This window comes from Heterodontus francisci, chromosome 14 (genome assembly GCF_036365525.1).
Source record: "Heterodontus francisci isolate sHetFra1 chromosome 14, sHetFra1.hap1, whole genome shotgun sequence".
Lineage (NCBI taxonomy): Eukaryota > Metazoa > Chordata > Chondrichthyes > Heterodontiformes > Heterodontidae > Heterodontus > Heterodontus francisci.
The window spans coordinates 68,144,967-68,167,044 of NC_090384.1; the positions used below are offsets into that span (position 1 = coordinate 68,144,967).

At 41.4% G+C, this 22,078-nt stretch overlaps 1 protein-coding gene across 4 annotated transcripts in view; it reads right to left on the reverse strand.

Moving 5' to 3' along the window:
- The window catches only part of syt19 (synaptotagmin XIX), a 74,187-nt gene extending 59,712 nt beyond the window's left edge, over positions 1-14,475 (reverse strand). For 2 of the 4 annotated variants that reach the window (XM_068046405.1, XM_068046404.1), the window contains exon 1: positions 14,250-14,472. The gene's annotated coding sequence lies outside the window, so the exon portion shown is untranslated. Of the gene's footprint in view, positions 1-14,249 lie in introns of all 4 variants that reach the window. The other 2 variants (XM_068046407.1, XM_068046406.1) reach the window with 2 other exon arrangements.
- Positions 14,476-22,078: the final 7,603 nt, after the last annotated feature.

The window sequence follows — 22,078 nt, forward strand, 5'->3', positions numbered from 1 at the left end:
AAAATGACCATTTATGTCATTTCTCCAGCATCCTGCTGAAGTTATGACAAGAGGTCATGCTAACCCAGTGGGATTTTTCACCCTGGGTTTTTTTTATTACTTTTCTGCTCTTCAGGGCTATGAATATTACACACTGGACTTGATTGGATAGATAAAGAGAAACTATTTTCTCTGGTGGGGTGGGGGGAAATCCAGAAAAAGAAGGCATAATCTTAAAATTATAGCTAGCTTATTAATGAATGAAATCAGAAAGAACTTTTTCAAACATAGGGTAGTAGAAATCTAGAACTCCTTTCCCCCAAAAGGCTCTGGATGCTGGATCAATTGAAACTTTCAAGACAACAGCATCAATAACAACTTGTATTTATATAATGCCTTGACCATAATAAAAGATCCCAAGGTGCTTCACAGCAGCAATATAAAACAAAATTTGACACCGAGCCACATAAGGCAATATTAGGGCAGATGACCAAGAGCTTGGTCAGAGAGGTAGATTTTAAGCAATGTCTTAAAGGAGGAAAGAGATGTGGAGAGGTTTCGGGAGGGAATTCCAAAGCTTAGGGCATAGGCACCTGAAGACACGGCCACCAATGGTGAAGCGATTAAAATTGGAGACGCACAAGAATCCAGAATTAGAGGAGTGCAGATATCTCGGAGGGCTGTGAGGCTGGAGGAGATTACAGAGATAGGGAGGGGTGAGGCCATGGAGGAATTTGAAAACAAGGATGCGAATTTTAAAACTCAGGCGTTTCGTTACTGGAAACAGTGTAGGTCAGTGGGCACATGGGTGATGGGTGATTGGGACTTGGTACAAGTAAGGACACAAGCAGCAGAGTTTTGGATGATCTCAAGTTAAAGGAGGGAAGAATACTGAAGGCCAGTCAAATCTAGAGGTAACAAAGGCATGGATGATGGTTTCAGCAACAGATGAGCTGAGGCAGGGACACAGTCAGGTGATGTTAGTCTTAATAATGGTGCAGATATGTGGTCAGAAGCTCATCTTGGGGTCAAATATGATATCAAAGTTGCAAACAGTCTGGTTCAGCCTCAGGCATTTGCCAGTGAGAGGGACGGAGTCGGTAGCTAGGGAACCGAGTTTGTAGCAGGGACCAAAGACAATGGCTTTGGTCTTCCCAGTATTTAATTGCAGGGAGTTTCTGCTCCAGTTGATAAAAGGCGATAGATTTTTGTTAGGCAAGGGTGTCAAGGGATATAGATTAAAGTTGGATAAATGGGGTACAGATCAGCCATGATCTAACTGAATGGTGTTCTCATGTTTCTGTGCTTAAATAACCAAAGCATCGACAATATTGAGTCTAAATGAAATTCAAGTAGGTTCCAGTTTTCTGCATCATATACAACTTGCACAGCCATCAAGTAGTTGCCTTGTGATTTATGTAAGCTCTGCCATTGTGTTATGGTGTTCATTGATCAAGTCCACTACATCCAGAACCTGTGAGATCTCTGGTTGTGTTGGCATCCTACCATCTATGAAAGATGATGAGCGTGCAGCAAACAATCCATTTAGGTTAATAAAAGCAAAATACTGTGGATGCTGGAAATCTGAAATAAAAACAAGAAATGCTGGAAATACTCAGCAGGTCTGGCAGCATCTGTGGAGAGAGAAGCAGAGTTAACGTTTCAAGTCAGTGACCTTCTTCGGAACTGGCAAATATTAGAAATGTCAAAGGTTATAAGCAAGTAAAGTGGGGGTGGGGCAAGAGATAACAAAGGAGAAGGTGTTGATAGGACAAGGTCACAGAATAGCTGACCAGAAAGTCATGGAGCAAAGGCAAACTATATGTTAATGGTGTGTTGAAAGACAAAGCATTAGTACAGATAGGGTGTTAACAGACTGAAAATTGAACAGCAGCAAGTACAAACATGAAAAAAAAAAACAGTGGGTAAGCAAACTGAACAAAATAAGATGAAATAAAATAAACATACCAAAAAAAATGTAAAAATTGTAAAAATGAAAAAATAACTAAAAATAAAAGTAAAATGGGGGAGCCCGTCATGCTCTGATCCATTTAGGTTGGGTGTCTTCTCTTGGTGCACCTTTGTTGATGGCTGTGAAGGGCAATCCTTGAGAGGCTGTTTCTGCCACAAGTGCTGCACATGAAGCTGCCAAGTGACACTGTGAGTTGTTGTTTTTAACATTGGCACCTGTTGCCAAGCTGTTGTAGAAACTGGTCATTGTGGTAGTGCACACCAGACAACAGGATTGTCGCCATTTCCCTCTTTTGCCAGCTGGTGACTCCCAGGTGCAACAGTCGACATTTCGGGCCTTCATGTCACGCTTTCAAGCATCCTTGAAGTGGAGCTTTGGGTGCTCCACTGCTCATCGGCTCCCGGCTACCTCACCATACAGAAGGTCCTTGGGTATGTGACCGTCTTCCATCCTGCGGACGTGTCTGATCCACTGAAGCCATCTCTGTTTGATTAGTGCCAACACACTTGGGAGCTCTGCCTTTGAGAGGACTGCCACATTTGTGATTTTGTCCTGCCAGGATATACCCATAATACACCGCAGACAGCGAAGATGGAAATTATTGAGGTTCTTTTCCTGATAGCTGTAAATCGCCCATGTTTCACAGCCATACAACGTGCTGAGAACACAGGCCTTATAAACCATCAGTTTGGTCCTAAGGGTCAGCTTGGAGTTATCCCATGTGTGTTTCATGAGTTGTCCAAAGGTGGTAGCTGCTTTCCCTATGCATGTGTCGAGCTCTGCATCAAAGTACAGATTGTCAGTCACCGTGGACCCAAGGTAGCAGAATTTGCTAACCACTTCTAGTGGGGTAGTGTGATCAGGGATGGAGATGCAACACCTTGTCCCATAACCATGGATTTTTTGACCCTTATAGTCCTTATAGTCAAGGAGAACAAGTTACAGGCATGGGAGAGACAGTCCATGAGTCTTTGTAGCTGAGCTTCCATGTGAGTGACTAACGCAGCATCATCAGCATACAGGAGTTCTCTGATCATGATGTGATATGTTTTTGTCTTTGCTTTCAGCCTTGATTGATTGTAGAACTTGCCATCTGACATAATGTGCAAGCAGACTCCTTCCATATCTGCAGGGAAGGTGAAGGTCAGGAGCATGGAGAAGAAGATGCCAAACAGAGTGGGGGCTAGGACACAACCCTGTTTCATTCCTTTCTTCACTCTGAAACTGTTGGAAGTGGAGCCATCAAACTGTACAGAGCAGTGCATGTTGTCATGGAAGGAGCGGATGAGACTGAGGAGCTTCGGTGGACAGCCAATTTTTCCCAAAATCTTGTATAGCCCTGCTGTGCTGACAGTGTTGAATGCCTTAGTGAGATTTACAAAGTAAGGTAAAGAGGTATACTCTATTCCTTTGTAGCTGGTGTATGGAGAAGATCATATCCACAGTATATCTACTGGCATGAAAACTGCACTGTGCTTCCGGGTACATTCGGTCTGCAAGTAAATGGAGTTTTAAGTATGACCCTAGCAAAGGCCTTCCCCGTGATGCTAAGGAGTGAGATACTCCTGTAGTTGTAGTGGTCTCCTCTGTCACCTTTATTTTTGTATAGTGTGATAATTTGGGCATCATGCATTTCCTGTGGAACAGAGCCTACTTTCCAGCAGAGAAACTCATTGATCAAGTCCACTACATCCAGAACCTGTGAGATCTCTACTATTGCATAAAATCATTACTACCTATTACAAGTCATCTTTAGGAAAACATGAACCTGGAAGCATTAGGCTGTGACCTGTTGAAATCCTTGGATACAATATAGTCCAGAGGATCTTTAATGTGGATGTTCATGGCTACTGTAATACAATGGTAATCAAAGAGGATGGTTCCAGGTCAGCATATCACTGATGCCATGTATTATTATGTAACTCAAGAGGTGAAAATAACATGGTGCTGCTGTTCCAATGCCATTCCTCATCCTCCAGAGTCACTTTCCTTTTCCTCTATTGTCTTTCTAATCCAACAAAGCTCCATTAACCATAAATTTATCAAATGCTAAGTAGACTCATGACTACCTCACTTCTGAGTGACAAGGTTCCAGGTTCAAGTCCCACTCCAAGGCTTGAGCACAAAAATCTAGGCTGACACTCCAGTAGTACTGAGAGAGTGCTGCACTGTTAGAGATGCCATCTCTCAGATGCGACATTAAACCAAGGCTCCATCTGCCTGTTTAGGTGGATGTAAAAGATCCCATGGCACTATTTTGAAGAAGAACAGGGGAGTTATCTCCAGTGTCCTGGCCAATATTTATCCCTCAATCAAAGTCACTAAAACAGATTATTTGGTCATTATCACATTGCTGTTTGTAGAAGTTTGCTGTACGCAAATTGGCTGCTGCATTTCCTACATTACAACAGTGACTACACTTCAAAAAAGTACTTCATTGGCTGTAAAGCACTTTGAGATGTCCAGTGGTCATGAGAAGTGCTATATAAATACAAGTCTTTTTTTTCTCTAATGGAGCAGACAGCTGTTGGATGTGCCTTCAGCTAAACAATAGAGCCAACATCCCAAAACATGATTGTCTCTTTATGTAGTTGCGAGCCTTTAACACCTTAGTAACACATCAATTCCTTCCCTCTAATGGGAGTGCTTGCAATCCCAGGCACAAGATATGCCTGCAAAATAAAATTGACCCAATCCCAGGAATACAGGCAGGTGCAGTTCTGTACAGCAATTCTGCCTGACTGAGTCAGGTGTAGCAGAGGGAGGAAAATCAGTCCCTACAAGGGTGTACAGACTCGTGATTATCAATAGAATAGAGGATATTAGAACATGGAATACTTTACCACAAGTGGTGATAGCGGCAGGAACGATAACATAATTCAGTAGAGAATTAAATAGGTATTTGAAAAAGAAGAATACAATAGGGAAAGGGATTAACTTAGACAATTAAAGAGCCAGCACTGAATTCAGTTGTAGCCGGATAGCCTCATTCTATAATTCCCATGATTTTAACAAAGGCTACTGAACTCACCTGCCTGGCTAACAAGCAGCAGTTAAACCCACTTCAGTTGGGTTGGTGTAGTACATCGACTAATAACCAGTGTTTCTGTGTTGATGAATTATGGCTTGTTTTGATTCAGTAGGGAAAATGTGACCTTGAGGGAATTGCGGCAAAAGTTACATTACTGCCAAAGCAATTGTGTCAACCTAAACCTTTGTGCGTCAATGTATTTTGGCATGGAGTATAGTTTTAAAATCGTGAAATCAAAGGGACACAAATATCAGGCCACTGTCATGTGCTTATAAATGGCTAGATACAGACCTCCTAAGGAACCGAGGAGAAGTCAAATATTCTTCTGAACTAGGTATGGGAAATTCTTAATGTTTCTTTCCAAAAGGAAAGGAATTAAATAAATGTTGCCCCAATCTTCTTTTCTCTTTGGTTTCTAACATTTTCTCCACACTTGCACACTTGCTTTACTTCCAGAACGTTAACAGCTGGGTAAGCTTTGTCACTGACAATACCTGATAACACTACGGGATTAATGTAGGATTAGTATAAATGGGTGGTTGATGGTCAGCACAGACTCGGTGGGCCGAAGGGCCTGTTTCAGTGCTGTATCTCTCTATGACTCTATGACTTGATAACAAAATATTTTTCTGTCACAGATTAAAACTGAAGAATACATTTTTATGCATATTAATGTATGTTGTCATGCTAGGCCACCACCTGCCAAGAATGAGGCACATTAATTTTGTCATGAACATTGATCTCAAACTATTGCTGATGTGAGGAAAGGACCTGTTAAACAGATCAGCCATGGCTGGAAATGACATTTGCATATTAACAGACGGTGCTTGGAAGGACAAAGGACCATTCCCTGACAAATTCAACCCACAATGGACCTTGATCATCGGGTATTGTGTGTAAGAGGAGCATTCCAGAGACTGCTAAGGTTATACAATCCAAGACTGGTTGGACCAGCTGGTCACATGACTAACTGGCTGTTCTAGGGGTTTTTTGAACTAGCCACAGAGGGTTTGAACTCAGAAAGACTGTTTGCTCCTGGACTGAGGAGATCTCTCCCGTCAGCTTCCATCTCTTTCTGACAAGCCTCTGAATCCACTGAAGACACATGAACCCCAAGAGAGAAAAGTCTCCTACAGCGGTCAAGGTTTAAGAAGAATACTGGGCCCCAACGAAAAGCAAGAACTACCTACAATCAAGAACTCTACAGTGAGCACGAAGAACCATAAAAAAAACTCTTCAGATATTGCCTCACATTTTTCACTTTATTTTTTCTTCTGCTCTTTTCTGTCTCTACTTTGTATGTGGGTATCACGTATGCATGCTCGCGTGGGCGCGTTGTGTATCCATAGGTGTGAACCAAATTAGAGTTTAAGTTTAATAAATTTCAATCTTTCTTCTTTAAACCTAAGAAAACCTGTTTGTGCTGGCTTCTTTGCCTTATAATTGGAAAGCAGTGAACAAGGATTCACCAAGGGGGAGCTAAAAACAGTGTGTTTAAAATTAAACCCTATTACAGTCAGACCAGGTGAAGGCTGAAAGGGACCCCTAGACTCCTTTCTCACCTGGTCATAACAATGTGTTTAGCTGAGTGAATGCTTTTTCCGTATATTTTTATACAGAGAAAAGGATACATACAGTGAAGTCTCTGTGCAGTTTTATCACACGGGGAATACAGTGGTATTTCAAAGTTATCAGTACAGGTGAGCAGATTATTTCAATGCTTGCTTCTTTTTAAATGAATGTTGTGGTTTCAGGTTGATTTGAAACAATACCTGGCCTCTGTCACCCACTATTGATCCAGCTAATTAAAATAGTCATTGCCTGGTGATTTTCCAATCATTTATCAGGGCAATTTTGCATGCATGGCCATTAAAGTCCTGGTTGCCTTTTGATAGTGATTGATTAGTTATGTGTGGTTCCTAATCTCAAATCAACCAATAATTGATTTCTGGGCAAAAAAAGGTAATTTGTAGAATTAAAGGACCTTAGGGGAGTCTACCTATTTGAGACAGTGAAGATGGCAGCAAGATTGCTGTATTTATAAGAATTCAGTTTTCAGGTGGCTTGAAAAGTCTGATACACCGAGGTGCTAACATTTAATTTTAAGTTCCATAAAGAAGGGTTAAATTAGAAAGGTGATATGTAATAATGATATTTATGAAGAGATCTCATAGCACATTATAAAAACAAAGGTATTACTACAGTAATCAGATGTTAATGTATATCTTGTACCTTTTACTCCTGGTTAGTAACTTGTTTGCCAGTGTGACATATACCAGTGACTTATAGACATAACCACTAATTTTTTATGTCCCCTCTCCCTCCTCACTCAAATCTCCCCCAGTATACCGTTGCAACTCGTGGAAAAACGTTCACCAAGTCAGATAAACAGAGAAGAAAATAAATAGAAATAAAGATCGGTTATGTGCTTGTGTTACCACAAGCCAGACATGCTATATTAACTTTCCACTTTCAAAACTAGATAATTATATTATGGTTTAAAATTATTACTAAAAAAATGTTTTAAATAATAATTATTAGATTTCAGTTCTTTAATTAGACAACAACCTATCCAAAGTAGTTTATACTTCAGTAAAATACTACCAAGAGGATATTATGCAGGCTATTGTAAATTGAGATGCAAGCAGCTGTCTTGTACATTTATTAAATATCTAGCAACTTTTGCCAACAAAGCAAAGAAAAATATTGAAGTGCTGTGACCTTTGAGGATTTCTCAACTTCAACTTATGCCTGACACACAGAGTATTATGGATAATCCACGACTCTTGACATTTGCCAACAATAAAAGATTTTCCAAGTAATGCAGAACTAACAGGTTATGTTACATTCATACACTGCTTCCATGTTGACTGGTTTGTCTGCAAGGCAAGGATAATGATACTATTTGATATTTTCAATCTCAGGGAATCAAAAGCAGGGTGCTTTCCCAATGCCCTGGCCAGCATTCTTCCCTCAGTTAACATCAGCAATGAACCAATTATCACTCATTCATTTGCTGTTTGTGGGATCTTGCTGTGCACAAATTGGCTGTTGCATTTGCCCACTGCACCTTAAAAGTAATTTATTTGACTTTGCAGGAATGTTCTGCTATAATGATTGAGAAATTACGGTGTGCCTCATATAGCCCAAGTGGTTATCAATCTCCCTAACATGGCAGGGAAAGCAAGGGTCAAGTAATATTTTTCTAGTACATGTCTTATACCACATTTTATTGAAGAAGCATTTGCAATATAACTTTTTGTACTAAATACGTCTTATCTACACTGAGGTGTGGATTCAACAACAGCAATTGGCAAGAAAAAAGAGAAGTAGAATTAAGGTGGTTTTGGGAAAACTTCTAAATTGACACTAAGCTCTCCCAGTAGCTCAGTGAGTAAAACAAGTGAGTAACCAACATTACAGACCAGGAAGATACAAATGCCCCTTGGTTAAGGAAGAGAATATCATCTAGGATATCTGCTCATGTCATCATCCAGTGACCCATGCTGGAAATGTTTTTGTTTTAATATTGGATAAACATAGCCAGCCAGCACTTACTTTCTGGGCTTTCTTGTTGATAATGGTAGTGAAGCATAATGGATAGGATATGGAGTTGCAGCTCAAATATGGGTTAAACTGGACAGCAAAGTCAGCATTATATGGTTCAGCTTGAGTAACCAGTCAGGAGGGCTGTAATCTTGTCAAGATTAGATTGGAGAAACATAGAACAATTTAATGTGGAGTTGAAGGTACTGCAGAAAATTTGAACTGGGTGCTATCAACATACCTAAGGATCTTATTCCCAATGTATTGAATAATGTCAAATAGAATGAAAGGAACATAAAAAACAGAACATTTCTCTGAATGAAGCAAAATTTCAAACCAACATTTACATTTTTGCATTTTTAGTTTGATAATAAAATGCGACCTAAACCTTCAAAGCATTAAACTCCAATCACCTGCAGCTCACAGTAAACTACACTTGGCTCCTTCCTGCTAGAGTTTACAAGCACAGAAATGTTTCCTTCTTGCATATGTGGAAAGCTTGCCAAAATCTCAACAATGAATGTAAGTGAACAGGTCAGTTCTCTGTGAAAATGCTGACCTGTCACATGTATGCAAATTATTATCAGTCAAGTGTTCACTCAAATTCCAATGAATTGGCCTTTTCCATTCTATTACCAACATACACAGAATGCTTGTGTTACACCTTGTAGTAGCCATCTTTAGTTCCAAAATCATTAAAATAAATTTTTACCTGATAAACATAATAATGCACAGGATTAACAATTTATACTGAAACTTGTGATGTGTGGTACACACCATGCTAAAGCTAATAATGATGTGTACATCAAAGATGTAACTGGAAGTTATTTGCATTATTTACCAAAGGAATGCAACATAATACATTCAGCTGACTCTATTGTATCTGCCTGGTAACAGATCCCTGGCATCAGCAATATGACCTTATTACCAGCTGCTACCTGGTATGCCATCTAACATAAAAGAAAAATCTTAAACCAAATCTGGAAATAAACAGAGACTGAATTTGGTTCCATATTCGCAACAAAGCCATTCGCAAGTGTTTGTGTGAACAGTCTGTTTGAACTTTTTTTTTTCTTTGGTGAATATTTATGCACAGAAGGTTACTGCTGAGGGATAAAACACTTTTTCCCATTTTTGCCACCAATTCTTGGAGATTCCATTCAGCTGTGAGCCTGAATGGAAATTGTGCAGAGAGGTGACACTGATGTAATTTCCAGAGTCTTGGAAAAGAAATACTGTGCAGCTGCAGGATTAAAGGAATTGTTTTTACTGCTGTGAGATTCAGAGAGGAACCTAGATCCTCTAGTTGGGTGGACTTGGGAAGGAATTGCAAAGAGCTCAATGGGATATCTCCTGCTCACTCCTACCATTTTCTATTTTTATTCTTTCATGGGATGTGGGTGACAGGGCAAGGCCAGCATTTGTTGCCCATCCCTAATTGCCCTTGACAACTGAGTGCCTTGCCAGGCCAGTTCCGAGGACACTTAAAAGTCAACTACATGGCTGTGGATCTGGAGTCACATGTGGACCAAACCAGGTAAAGGCAGCAGATTTCCTTCCCTAAAGGGCATTAGTGAACCAGATGGGTTTTTAAAACAGTTGCTGATAGTTTCATGGCAACATTACTGAGACTAGCTTTCAATGCAGATTATTTATTAAATAGTTGAATTTAAATTCCACCAGCTGCCATGGTGGGATTTGAACCTGCATCCCCAGGGCATTAGCCTGGGCCTCTGGATTACCATTATGACGCCATCTCCCCCTACGTCACATAAGCAGGCATTTGCTATGATAGACAAATAATGGTAAGTTTGAAAAAAATGTAAAACAAATTTTTGGATTACATTAGTAGTGCTGAGGCCAAAATAGTACTATGCCGTGGCAGGTCGCTGTGACTTACATGGCTTTCCAAAGTAAATTTCTGCTCCCACTCCAGGTGCACACTCCAGTGAAGGGGAAAGATGTCAGCATGGATATTTGTTTGAGGGTTCCAAAAGTACTGCATAAGTGAGATTCCAAAGGAAAGATCCTGAAGGGTCAACAATTGTCAGTGCAATGATTTCTGAAGCATTCAGGCTACATCCATCACTGTCCCAGAGCCTGCACCTGGACATATTGGATCACAGAATCATCATCATGCAAGTTGGTGGCAGTTCACCAGGAAGCAATCGTGACGCTGTGTTGCTTGTCACAGGCAAGGTGTTCTTTGAAAGGATGGAATCCTTTCATGTTACTTGGAGCAATGGGCCTGTAGAGTCACACGCGTACAATCTAATTCTCCTTGGACCTTTGGGAATCCTGCCACAGTAAAATTGCAATGATCTATCATGCTGGAGCAGTGAAGGACATCAAATTGCTTGTTCTAACATAATAGTGTATTGATCATTTGCTTTATGCATTTGTGAACAGCTGATTGACTAAAGTTAGTGACAGCTCCAGTGTCAGCATGGAACAATTCCACAACATAGACATTCAGGATGTTTGCTCGATAACTGCCTACATTTATTTATCAATCAAATAATTTAGAGAAGCACAAAGAATGACAAGGTACTATTCAGGGCAGTTATCTTACATGACACATGAGTATTGAAAGAGGTGGCTATAAAGATAATGGATGCATTGGTGGTTATCTTTCAAAATTGGTGGTTATCTTTCAAAATTCTAAAGATTCTGGAAGGGTTCCTGCAGACTGGAAAGTAGCAAATGTAACCCAACTATTTAAGAAAGGAGTGAGAGAGAAAACGAAGAACTACAGACGTTAGTTTGAAATCAGTAGGAGGGAAAATGTTATTATTTATTATAAAGGATGAGTTAACTGGACACTTGGAAAATAACAATATGATTGGGCAGAGTCAACATGGATTTGTGAAAGGGTAATCATGTTTGACAAACCTGTTGGAGTTTTTTGAGGATGTTACTTGTAGCATAGATAAAGGAGAACCAGTGGATGTGGTGTATTTGGATTTTCAGAAGGCTTTTGATAAGGTCCCACACAGGAAGTTAGTAAACAAAATTAGAGCACATGGGATTGGGAGTAATATACTGCAATGGATTGAGAATTGGTTAACAGACAGAAAGCATAGAGTAGGAATAAACGGGTCATTCTCAGGCAGGCTGTTCCTAGTGGGGCACCACAAGGATCAGTGCTTGGGCCACAGCTGTTCACAATCTATATAAATAATTTGGATATGGGGACCAATTGAAATATTTCCAAATTTGCTGATGACACAAAACTAGGAGGGAATGTGAGTCGTGAGGAGGATGCAAGGAGGCTTTAAGGGGACTTGGACAGGCTAAGTGAATGGGCAAGAACATGGCAGATGGAATATAATGTGAATAAGTGTGAAGTGATCCACTTTGGTAGAAAAAACAGAAAGGCAGAATATTTCTTAAATGGTGAGAGGTTGGGAATTGTTGATGTCCAAAGAGACCTGCGCGTCCTTGTTCATGATGTACTAAAAGCTAGTATGCAGGTGTAGCAAGCAATTAGGAAGGCAAATAGTATGTTGGCCTTCATTGCAAGGGGATTTGAGTATATAGTAAACATGTCTTGCTTCAATTGTATAAAGCCTTGGTGAGACTGCAACTGGAGTATGCTCTCAGCTCATCTGCCTTATTCCTTCTTGCATTAAAGTACATACCATTTAGCACTGCCAAATTCCCTTGTTGTTTATTTTCTAACCTTTGTTTCCTCTACCTTCCAAACACACTCATTTTCTGCCTTCCATTTCCAACTTTTTTCTCTCCTTTCTGAATCCACCCTCTCACTCCCATCCCCTGCCAAGCTAATTTAAACCTTCCCCAACAGTACTAGCAAAACCCCCTGCAAGGATATTGGTCCCAGTCCTGTTGAGGTGCAACCCGTCTGGCTTGTACAGGTCCCAGCTCCCCCAGAAGTGGTTCCAATGCCTCAGGAATCTAAAGCTCTCTCTCCTGCACCATCTCTCCAGCCATGTATTCATCAGCTCTATCGTGGAAGAAACAACCTCTATTCCAACCCTCAATATTTTCAAAATTATATAAAATAAATTTCTGTTTTTGCCATATTATTCTTGTCATTCTCTGATATATCAGTGTATTTTGAATGTAGCATGCCCAAAACTGCACAGTGTTCTAAATAAGGCATCACGAATGATCTGTACAAGATTAGAGCATTTTTCAGTGTTAATTGGGCTTTTGAGATGATCCCAGTAAATAATTAGCTTTGTTGATACTCTCAATGACTGATCAATATTCTATATCCCTTTGTCTTCCCATATTTTGCTAATAGATACCCCTTTATAATATACACATTTCATATTGTTTCTTCAGTATATGATCCATTCCATTTTTTTGTATTCCCTAGCAATTTGTGGCACCTTTTATACTGTAAGACCTTTACATCCAAGCATGTCCAAAAATGGCAAGATTTCTGGAACAGATACCTGCTTGTAGTCTGGAGTGAAATGAGTTAGTAGTCTACCTGCCTCAACATTAAGCTTTAATATGTTGGCCAAAACATCATCAGGAAAACAGCACGTTGTTGAAAGTAGTATTTTGCACATTTTATTTCAAGTAACAAATTTAATTGAGCTTTGTCATTAAAATTTGCTGTTTTAACTTACCAACCCCAGTTAGCCAAGTACAATAAAAAAAGAGCCAAGAAGTCATCTAACTTATCAGCTACACAATACACAACTTATTCCTAATTTATATCTTGGCATTCAGACAAGAAGCTATGTTAAATATTTGACTTTCCTAAAATATACAAGAGGTCCAGCTGTTGACTCTCAACATGAAGTTTAAAACATACATAGAGAAATCATCACATTAATAACACTTTACCATATTGAGCTGCAGCTTAAGGGAACTCAAGTATTAGCAGGACCTCTGAACTTAAGAAGCATTTCAGAATACTGTAGCTTCAGCAACTGTTTATGGCCAACATCAAACATTAAAGCAATAAAATGCAAGTTTATGTACTTTTTTTCTTTACTCTGCAATCTTCTCCCCTTTTTTCCTTTCTTGATGGCAATGGTTTTTTACATTACACATTTATCTAAGTGCCCATTATTTACATGTGAGCCTTCCCAATATGCATTAGTGTGTTATTCAATAGCCAGGCCTGATCTGTGTCTAATTCAACATCCAAACAAACCTCCAGTGGTAGTAGCTGGATTAAGCCAAGAGTGGGAACCCATGCTGATTTTCCTCTTCCTAAATCAGAGGTGCTGAAGCCAGTTATAACACATTTAACACAGCACAGATCAGGAATCAAACTTCAGATTTCTTGGTCTGTATGACTGAGCTTGATAAATTCTTGGAGTTACAATTGCATGTAAACAACCATTTATTCAGTATATAAGATCGTACTAATTCCAAAATGCCCAGTATTACAGATAACCACAGTAACAAAATCTGGAAAATTGCAGATTGATGTAGTAATTACACACGCTGACTTACACAAACTTGCTAATGATTTTAAATGTGTATAACTTAATAATGAATCAACCAAAAGAACAATTAATTTGAGTGTATTAGCAAAACAGACTCATTATTTTCAGTACAGTGTTTTACCTATAATAGGAATTCACAAAGTAAACAGATTAGTAGATCGACATTATGTGGTCAGGTCTCTGGTAACAAGCTGCCCTAATCTTAGTTAAGATTCATGCACAAGCTATAAAAATCGCTAAGTCAAATTTTAAGTTTAGGAATAAATAGGAAGTCCATTCACTTTACCTGCAAATTAAAATCTACTGGGAAAAAGAATCTTCACTGACTTTGTCAGCCATCCTCTGTTCCTGAGAATCAAATGTAGATGAACACAAGTAGAACAAATGAGGCAATATTCAAATCAGCCAGTGAACGCCTTAGTTAATATTTAAACTCTCTTCCTTGAGTTCATAATGTGCTTATATACCAGTTAAGCAAGTACAAAAATGTATTCCTTGTGTTTTGGAAGTTATTTGACACCACTTTTCAGTGAACTGAATCAAGAAGCAAGATGCAAAATAGGCAGAGACGAAAATGCTGGCAACAACAATAGTTGAGTTGATTGATTAAAGGTGCTTTCTAAGGATGAATGTGTGATGTCCAATTTTGTTTTGTTTATGGGAAATGTTTGAGATTTTGAGTTAGCCATTAACCCCAAAATAATTTTATCTGAAAACAGTATTAAGTTTTGTCACTTATGGGGTTACTGGATGAATGCCAGTATGCTCCTTCCTCCTTGGTCACATGCAGTGGTTCACTGAGTCTGACCCACTTTGGATGCTTTCCAATTGCACCTTTGATTTAAGGTTGTTAAAACTAAACTGGACCACATTTGTATTTTACATGTAGGTACAATTTTTAGTGATTTTCTGCAATACATTAAAAATAACAGTTTGAGAAAACAGTTTGAAAACAACCTCCGATTTTGTTTTACCAGAGTTCAAGGTCAACCTCTTTTACGAACAATCATCTGTATTTTTTAAAGGACACATATACTTATCTCATTAATTAATCTACTGATATAAGTTATATCAAACAGAGTAAATGAAAGGTTTTGGCACTGCTCAAAGTGAGTAGGAATCTGAAGCAGCCTTTAAATACCCAGCAAATGTAGTTGCCACTAAGCCAAGGCTGAAGGCAAGGTCAGTCGGAGTGTACTTCTTAATTTCTGATGAAAGATCAATAACCTGAAATTTTAACTCTGCTTCTCTCTCCACAGATGCTGCCTAACACGTTGAGTATTTCCACCATTTTCTGTTTCGATTTCAGATTTCCAGCATCTGCAACATTTTGCTTCTGTTTTACAGTTTAATTATATTAGCCAGGGAAGTTGGAAGACAGGAATCTGCTTTAAGCTGCAGCTCAAAAGCTCATATCATCTTTCATAAAATGTAACATCTGCAGTGTCACATCTGCATTCACTAGATGTACTGTTTTGAATATACTACTTTATCTTTCATGACAATGCATATGGTAAGCCAGGGAATGTGGAGCATGAAATTTAGCACCGCTGGAGATGGCACTACAGAAGCTGAATGCCCTCCGAGTGGGGCATCCTTAACCAATAGCCATTTACGGTGCAGCCCGCATGGCACCCCATGCTGAGAAAGGTGCTATTCATGATGTCATTCAGCCCTACCGGCTAACAAAGAACAAAGAACAGAACAAAGAACAAAGAACAGTACAGCACAAGAACAGGCCATTCGGCCCTCCAAGCCTGCGCCGATCTTGATGCCTGCCTAAACTAAAACCTTCTGCACTTCCGTATCCCTCTATTCCCATCCTATTCATGTATTTGTCAAGATGCCTCTTAAACATCCCGATGGTACCTGCTTCCACCACCTTCCCCGGCAACAAGTTCCAGGCACTCACCACCCTCTGTGTAAAAAACATGGCGCCCAACTTCCAAATGTGGACAATGCAGGTCCATTGGATAAATCCGTTTGTCACTCACCGAAGAACATGCATTCAGCTGCAAGAGGGACCGAGCATGAGTGTTTCTTAACGGGCCAGGCACTCAACTGGCAGGTGAGGTAATTTTGAATGACTTCTATTGCTATTGCAAAGTCTCTGGAAGTACTGTGGAGTGCTTTTGGAAGTGTTGTGGTGAATCCTTGGATTTGGCAGGAAAAGTTACTGCATTCTCACAGGGAGGGCAGTGGATATGGAGATCTGTCCACACAAAGGTTGCAACAGGTATGGGGCTGCAGTTGTAGTGCCTCTGTGTCTGCAACACAACAGGAAAATGGAGCAGAGGCTGCGGAGAGAAAAAGCTCCACATGATACCCTCTGCAAAGTTGGAGCCGAGCTCCTCCACGCTCCTTGACAGTGACAACAGCACTGTGGGTGTACCTTTTTTTTATTCGTTCATGGGATGTGGGTGTTGCTGGCTAGGCCAACATTTATTGCCCATCCCTGAGAGCCCTTGAGAAGGTGGTGATGAACTGCCTTCTTGAACTGCTGTAGTCCATGTGGGGTAGGTACACCCATAGTGTTGTTAGGAAGGGAGTTCCAGGATTTTGACCCAGTGACCGTGAAGGAACAGTGATATAGTTCCAAGTCAGGATGGTGTGTGGCTTGGACGGGAACTTGCAGGTGGTGGTGTTCCTATGCATCTGCTGCCCTTGTCCTTCTAGGTGGTGGAGGTCACGGGTTTGGAGGGTGCTGTCGAAGGAGTCCTAGTGAGTCGCTGCAGTTGATCTTGTAGATGGTACACACTGCTGCCACTGTGCATCGGTGGTGGAGGGAGTGAATGTTTGTAGATGGGGTGCCAATCAAGCGGGCTGCTTTGTTCTGGATGGTGTCAAGCTTCTTGAGTGTTGTTGGAGCTGCACCCGTCCAGGCAAGTGGAAAGTATTCCAATACTCTCTTGACTTGTGCCTTGTAGATGGTGGACAGGCTTTGGGGAGTCAGGAGGTGAGTTACTCACCACAGGATTCCTAGCCTCTGACGTGCTCTTATAGCTACGGTATGTATATGGCTACTCCAGTTTAGTTTCTGGTCAATGGTAACCCCAAAATGTTGATAGTGGGGGATTCAGCAATCGTAATGCCATTGAATGTCAAGGGGCGATGGTTAAATTCTCTCTTGTTGAAGATGGTTATTACCTGGCAGTTGTGCGGCATGAATGTTACTTGCCACTTATCAGCCGAAGCCTGGATATTGTCCAGGTCTTGCTGCATTTCTACATGGACTGCTTCAGTGTCTGAGGAGTCGCAAATGGTGCTGAAAGTTGTGCAATCATCAGCAAACATCCCCACTTCTGATCTTATGATTGAAGGAAGGTCATTGATGAAGCAACTGAAGATTGTTGGGCCTAGGACACTTCTGCAGTGATGTCCTGGAGATAATTGACCTCCAACAACCACAACTATCTTCCTTTGCGCTAGGTACGACTCCAACCAGCGGGGAGTTTTCCCCCTGATTCCCATTGACTCCAGTTTTGCTAGGGCTCCTTGATGCCATACTCAGTCAAATGTTGCCTTGATGTCAAGGGCAGTCACTCTCACCTCAACTCTTTTGTCCATGTTTGAACCAAGGCTGTAATGAGGCCAGGAACTGTGTGGCCCTGGCGGAACCCAAACTGAGCGTCACTGAGCAGGTTATTGCTAAGCAAGTGCTGCTTGATGGCACTGTGGATGACCCCTTCCATCACTTTACTGATGGTGTGGTAATTGGCTAGATTGGACATGTCCTGCTTTTTGTGTACAGGACATGCCTGGGTAATTTTCCACATTGCCAGGTAGATGCCAGTGTTGTAGCTGTACTGGAACAGCTTGGCTATGGGCGCGGTAAGTTCTGGAGCACAGGTCTTCGATATTATTGCCGGAATGTTGTCAGGGCCCATAGCCTTTGCACTATCCAGTGCCTTCAGTCATTTCATGATATCATGCAGAGTGAATCAAATTGACTGAAGACTGGCATCTGTGATGCTGGGGACTTCAGGAGGAGGCCGAGATGGATCATCCACTCGACACACCTGGTTGAAAATTGTTGCAAATGCTTCAACCTTATCTGTTGCACTGATGTGCTATCATTGAGGATGGGGATGTTTGTGGAGCCACCTCCTCTCGTTAGTTGTTTAATTGTTGACCACCATTTACGCCTGGATGTTGCAGGACTGCAGAGTTTTAATCTGATCCGTTGTTTATGGGATCGCTTAGCTCTGTCTATTGCCTGCTGCTTATGGGGTTTGGCACGCAAGTAGTCCTGGGTTGTAGCTTTACCAGGTTGACACCTCATTTTTTGAGGTATGCCTGGTGCTGCTCCTGGCATGCCCTCATGTACTCTTCATTGAACCATGGTTGGTATCCCGGTAATGGTTGAGTGGAGGATATGCCGGGCCATGAGGTTACAGATTGTGGTTAAGTACAATTCTGCTGCTGCTGATGGCCTCATGGATGCCCATTTCTGCATTACTCGATCTGTTCGAAATCTATCCCATTTAGCACGGTGGTAGTGTCACACAACACGATGGAGATTGTCCTCAATGTGAAGACGGGACTTTGGTTCCACAAGGAAGATGGTTGTGGTTATTGGAAGTCAATCATCTGAGCTCCAGGACATCACTGCAGGAGTTCCTCAGAATAGTATCCTAGGCCCAACCATCTTGGATGCGGTGGTCACTCCTACCATTACTGTCATGGACAGATGCATCTTCACAGGCAGATTGGTGAGGATGAGGCCAAGTATATTTTTCCCTCTTGTTGCTTCCCTTACTATCTGCTGCGGACCCAGTCTAGCAGCTATGACCTTTAGGACTTGGCCAGCTTGGTCAGTAGTGGTGCTACCGAGCCACTCTTGGAGATGGACATTGAAATCCCCACCCAGAGTACATTTTGTGGCCTTGCCACCCTCAGTGCTTCCTCCAAGTGCTGTTCAACATGGAGGAGTACTGATTCATCAGCTGAGGGGGTGTGGGGCGGTAGGTGGTAATCAATAGGAGGTTTCCTTGCCGATATTTGACCTGATGCCATGACACTTCATGGGGTCTGGAGTCAATGTTGAAGACTCCCTCCCAACTGTATACCACCACTGCTGTCCTGCTGGTGGGCCAGGACATACCCAGGGATGGTGATGGCGGTGGCTGGGACTTTGTCTGTAAGGTATGATTCGGTGAGTATGACTATGTTAGGCTGTTGCTTGACGGGTCTGTGGGACAACTCTCCCAACTTTGGCACAAACCCCCAGATGTTAGTAAGGAGGACTTTGCGGGATCTACAGGGCTGAGTTTTCCATTGTCATTTTTGGTGCCTAGGTCGATGCCGGGTGGTCTGTCCGGTTTCATTCCTTATTGACTTCGTAGCGGTGAGATACAACTGAGTGGCTTGCTAGGCCATTTCAGACAGCATTTAAGAGTCAACCACATTGCTGTGGGTCTGGAGTCACATCTAGGTCAGACCAGGTAAGGACAGCAGATTTCCTTCCCTAAAGGACATTATTGAACCTACACCCCAAGAACTGCAACTGTTCAAGAAGGCAGCTCGCCACCACCTCAAGGGCAGTTAGGGATTGGCAATAAATGTTGGCCTAGCCAGGAATGCCCACATCCCATGAACGAATTTTAAAAAATCTGAGCTGGTAGCTGCGAGTATCAGATCAAGTGACGGGACCTCGTCATCAATGTTGTAGTGCTGCCCTCTCTCCTCCTCTTGGGTCTGCTGTGACTGGGCAGGCGGCAGTTCTTGGGTGTCTGAAAGCAGAAAATCAGAAGCAGAAGGTTGGGGTGAGGGAAGTGGGATTTGATGGAAAGCAAGATGCCCATGGTGACTGCAACTGCAACTTGCTCATCATGCCAGATAGCAGGATGAATGTGAGCTGGGAGTGGAGAAGGGGCATAAGCCAGGAACATGCTGTCATCCTCAATGTTCTCAGTGATGTCGGATGCCACGGGCTCTGTCGCTGCAGCCCCATGATGTGGAGAACATTCTCCTCTGCAGGGCTCAGGAGATTTAGGTATCCATGTCCCCCCACTGGTTCTGCTCTGCTGCCTTCTGTTGTGTGCCACCTTGTCCTGCAAGACAGAGGGAAGAATATCAGTGATTTTGTTGCATTGCATTTGGGTGATATGCCTGCTACAGCTGAATAGCTGGAGGTATGTGGAAGCAGCAGGAACTGGGTGTGAGGCTGGCATCAGTGGAATATGTGTGAGGGTGAGGTGGAGTATCTGGATGTTAGGTCTGAGTCCTGAGTGCCAGGGACTGCTGATGGGTGAGTGATGGGTATGAGGTGCACAGAGAAGAGTCTGAGGCTGGTGTAGCGGTGGGTAGGAGATATCAAGTGAAGATGCATGAGGTGCTTAGTCTTCTTGTGGCACCTCTGCCAGGTCTTCAGTTCCAGATGCTGGGGATTGACCTCCCTGACCACCTGCTCCCAATCAAGTTTCTGCGATATTTTTATACTACATCACACTTTACACGATAAATGTTGCGAGCCTTCGCTTACAGCACAGAATCTCACAGGATGGAAGTGTGAAATGGAGAATTAGATACTAAAGTCAAGGCAAGTTATTTGCACTGCTCCTGACTTTCCAGTCAATACATGATTTTAAAAAATGTCAGCAATGCACAAAGTGAGCATACTGACCTTTGTTACATTCAATCTGGGGGAAACTCAACTCCACATTTTCTAAAATATCAGTTCCCTGCTTTCAAAGGAAATTAAAAGAATTTTAAATCAAATTGTGCCATCTAGTGGTTTCATTCTATCAACAAAATATTCTGTAAAACTGCACTTATTTCATTTAAACCTTGCTTAATATACAAAAACAAGTTTTTTGCATTTAATACATTTCTTACAATTGCTGTTATCAAAAACTTGGTCTCAATGCATTTCATAGCAAGTGAAGCTATGTTGAAAAATATTTGTACATTTTTTTGTTCCAGCTCTTTCTCTTTTAGTTTGGTGCCAAGAATGTCGATGGGTCAAAACTGAATCCGGTTAAGTTGTGCATGTGTTTTATTTCGTTCATATTGACAGCATGAATGGATGGCCCTACCGAGAGAAGGAGTGATGATGAATCAATTTTTTAAATGTGGAATTTTGACTACATTTTTTTCCCTGTGAGATACTTTCAACTGTAACCTTCAGTTTCGTTTGCTGGAGGGACTGGGTGATGATGGGGATTGGAAGGCAGGATAATTATTGTGTGAGCCAATGATAAGGATTGTGGGATGTTCATTTTGGTGCCCACAGTTCCTCACACTATGGTTGCTATGCTGTTTGAGCAAAGATAAGATACTTCCTTGGAGATGATGGTCACAAAACACTCAAGCCTGTGCCCAGTATCTGAATGATTGAATCACAGAGGAAACAGTCACATGAGGAAAGTATAGAGAGGGGTGAAAAATAACTTTTAAACTAGTTACAATTTTTGCTTTACTAGTTTCCTATGGTAGCCAGTATCTTCTCTTTGACCGTACTTACTTTTGGGAGTCATTCCTCATAAACAATGATAAAAAAACATGGGGGCAAATTGCACATTTATTATTTCTTGTGGTAGATGTCCAGTTGCATTGCTAATGAGTATTTGGGGTCTGAAATGTAGTTTCTGTTATTCACCATGTTGGGATGGCATCTGTAATAAATCCAAATGAATTAAAAGTTATACAATGTTTTGTATTAAACTTAAACAAGTTCACCAAATTCTAAATCAGAGAAAGCCTAATATCTTCTTTGTACACCATGTTTGCTTCAAGTGCATTATCTTGCATTTCAAACTTATCAAATTGAAAGCTAACATTTTCCTAAGATTTAAGGGCAGATAGGAAATAAATTCCATGTGTTGTCTCTGTTGTTAATCCACAATACTTCAGCATAATTGCAGTACAATTTGTCAGTGATTGTTTGGGATAGGAACGCACTACTGTACTAATGTGCCTCCTGGTTTGCCGTAGTCATGTGACCCCCCTACCATGAGACACTCACTGCAGGCATCCATCAGCAGGCAGTTCAATAAAGGCACAGTACAAGCAAGACTGTTGTCCTGTGAGCTCCTATCAGTGATGACTTGAGTTTTGGTGTTGGAAGTGGAGCACAAAGTTGGGAGTGGGGTAGAGGTAGGCTTTAAGGAGTGT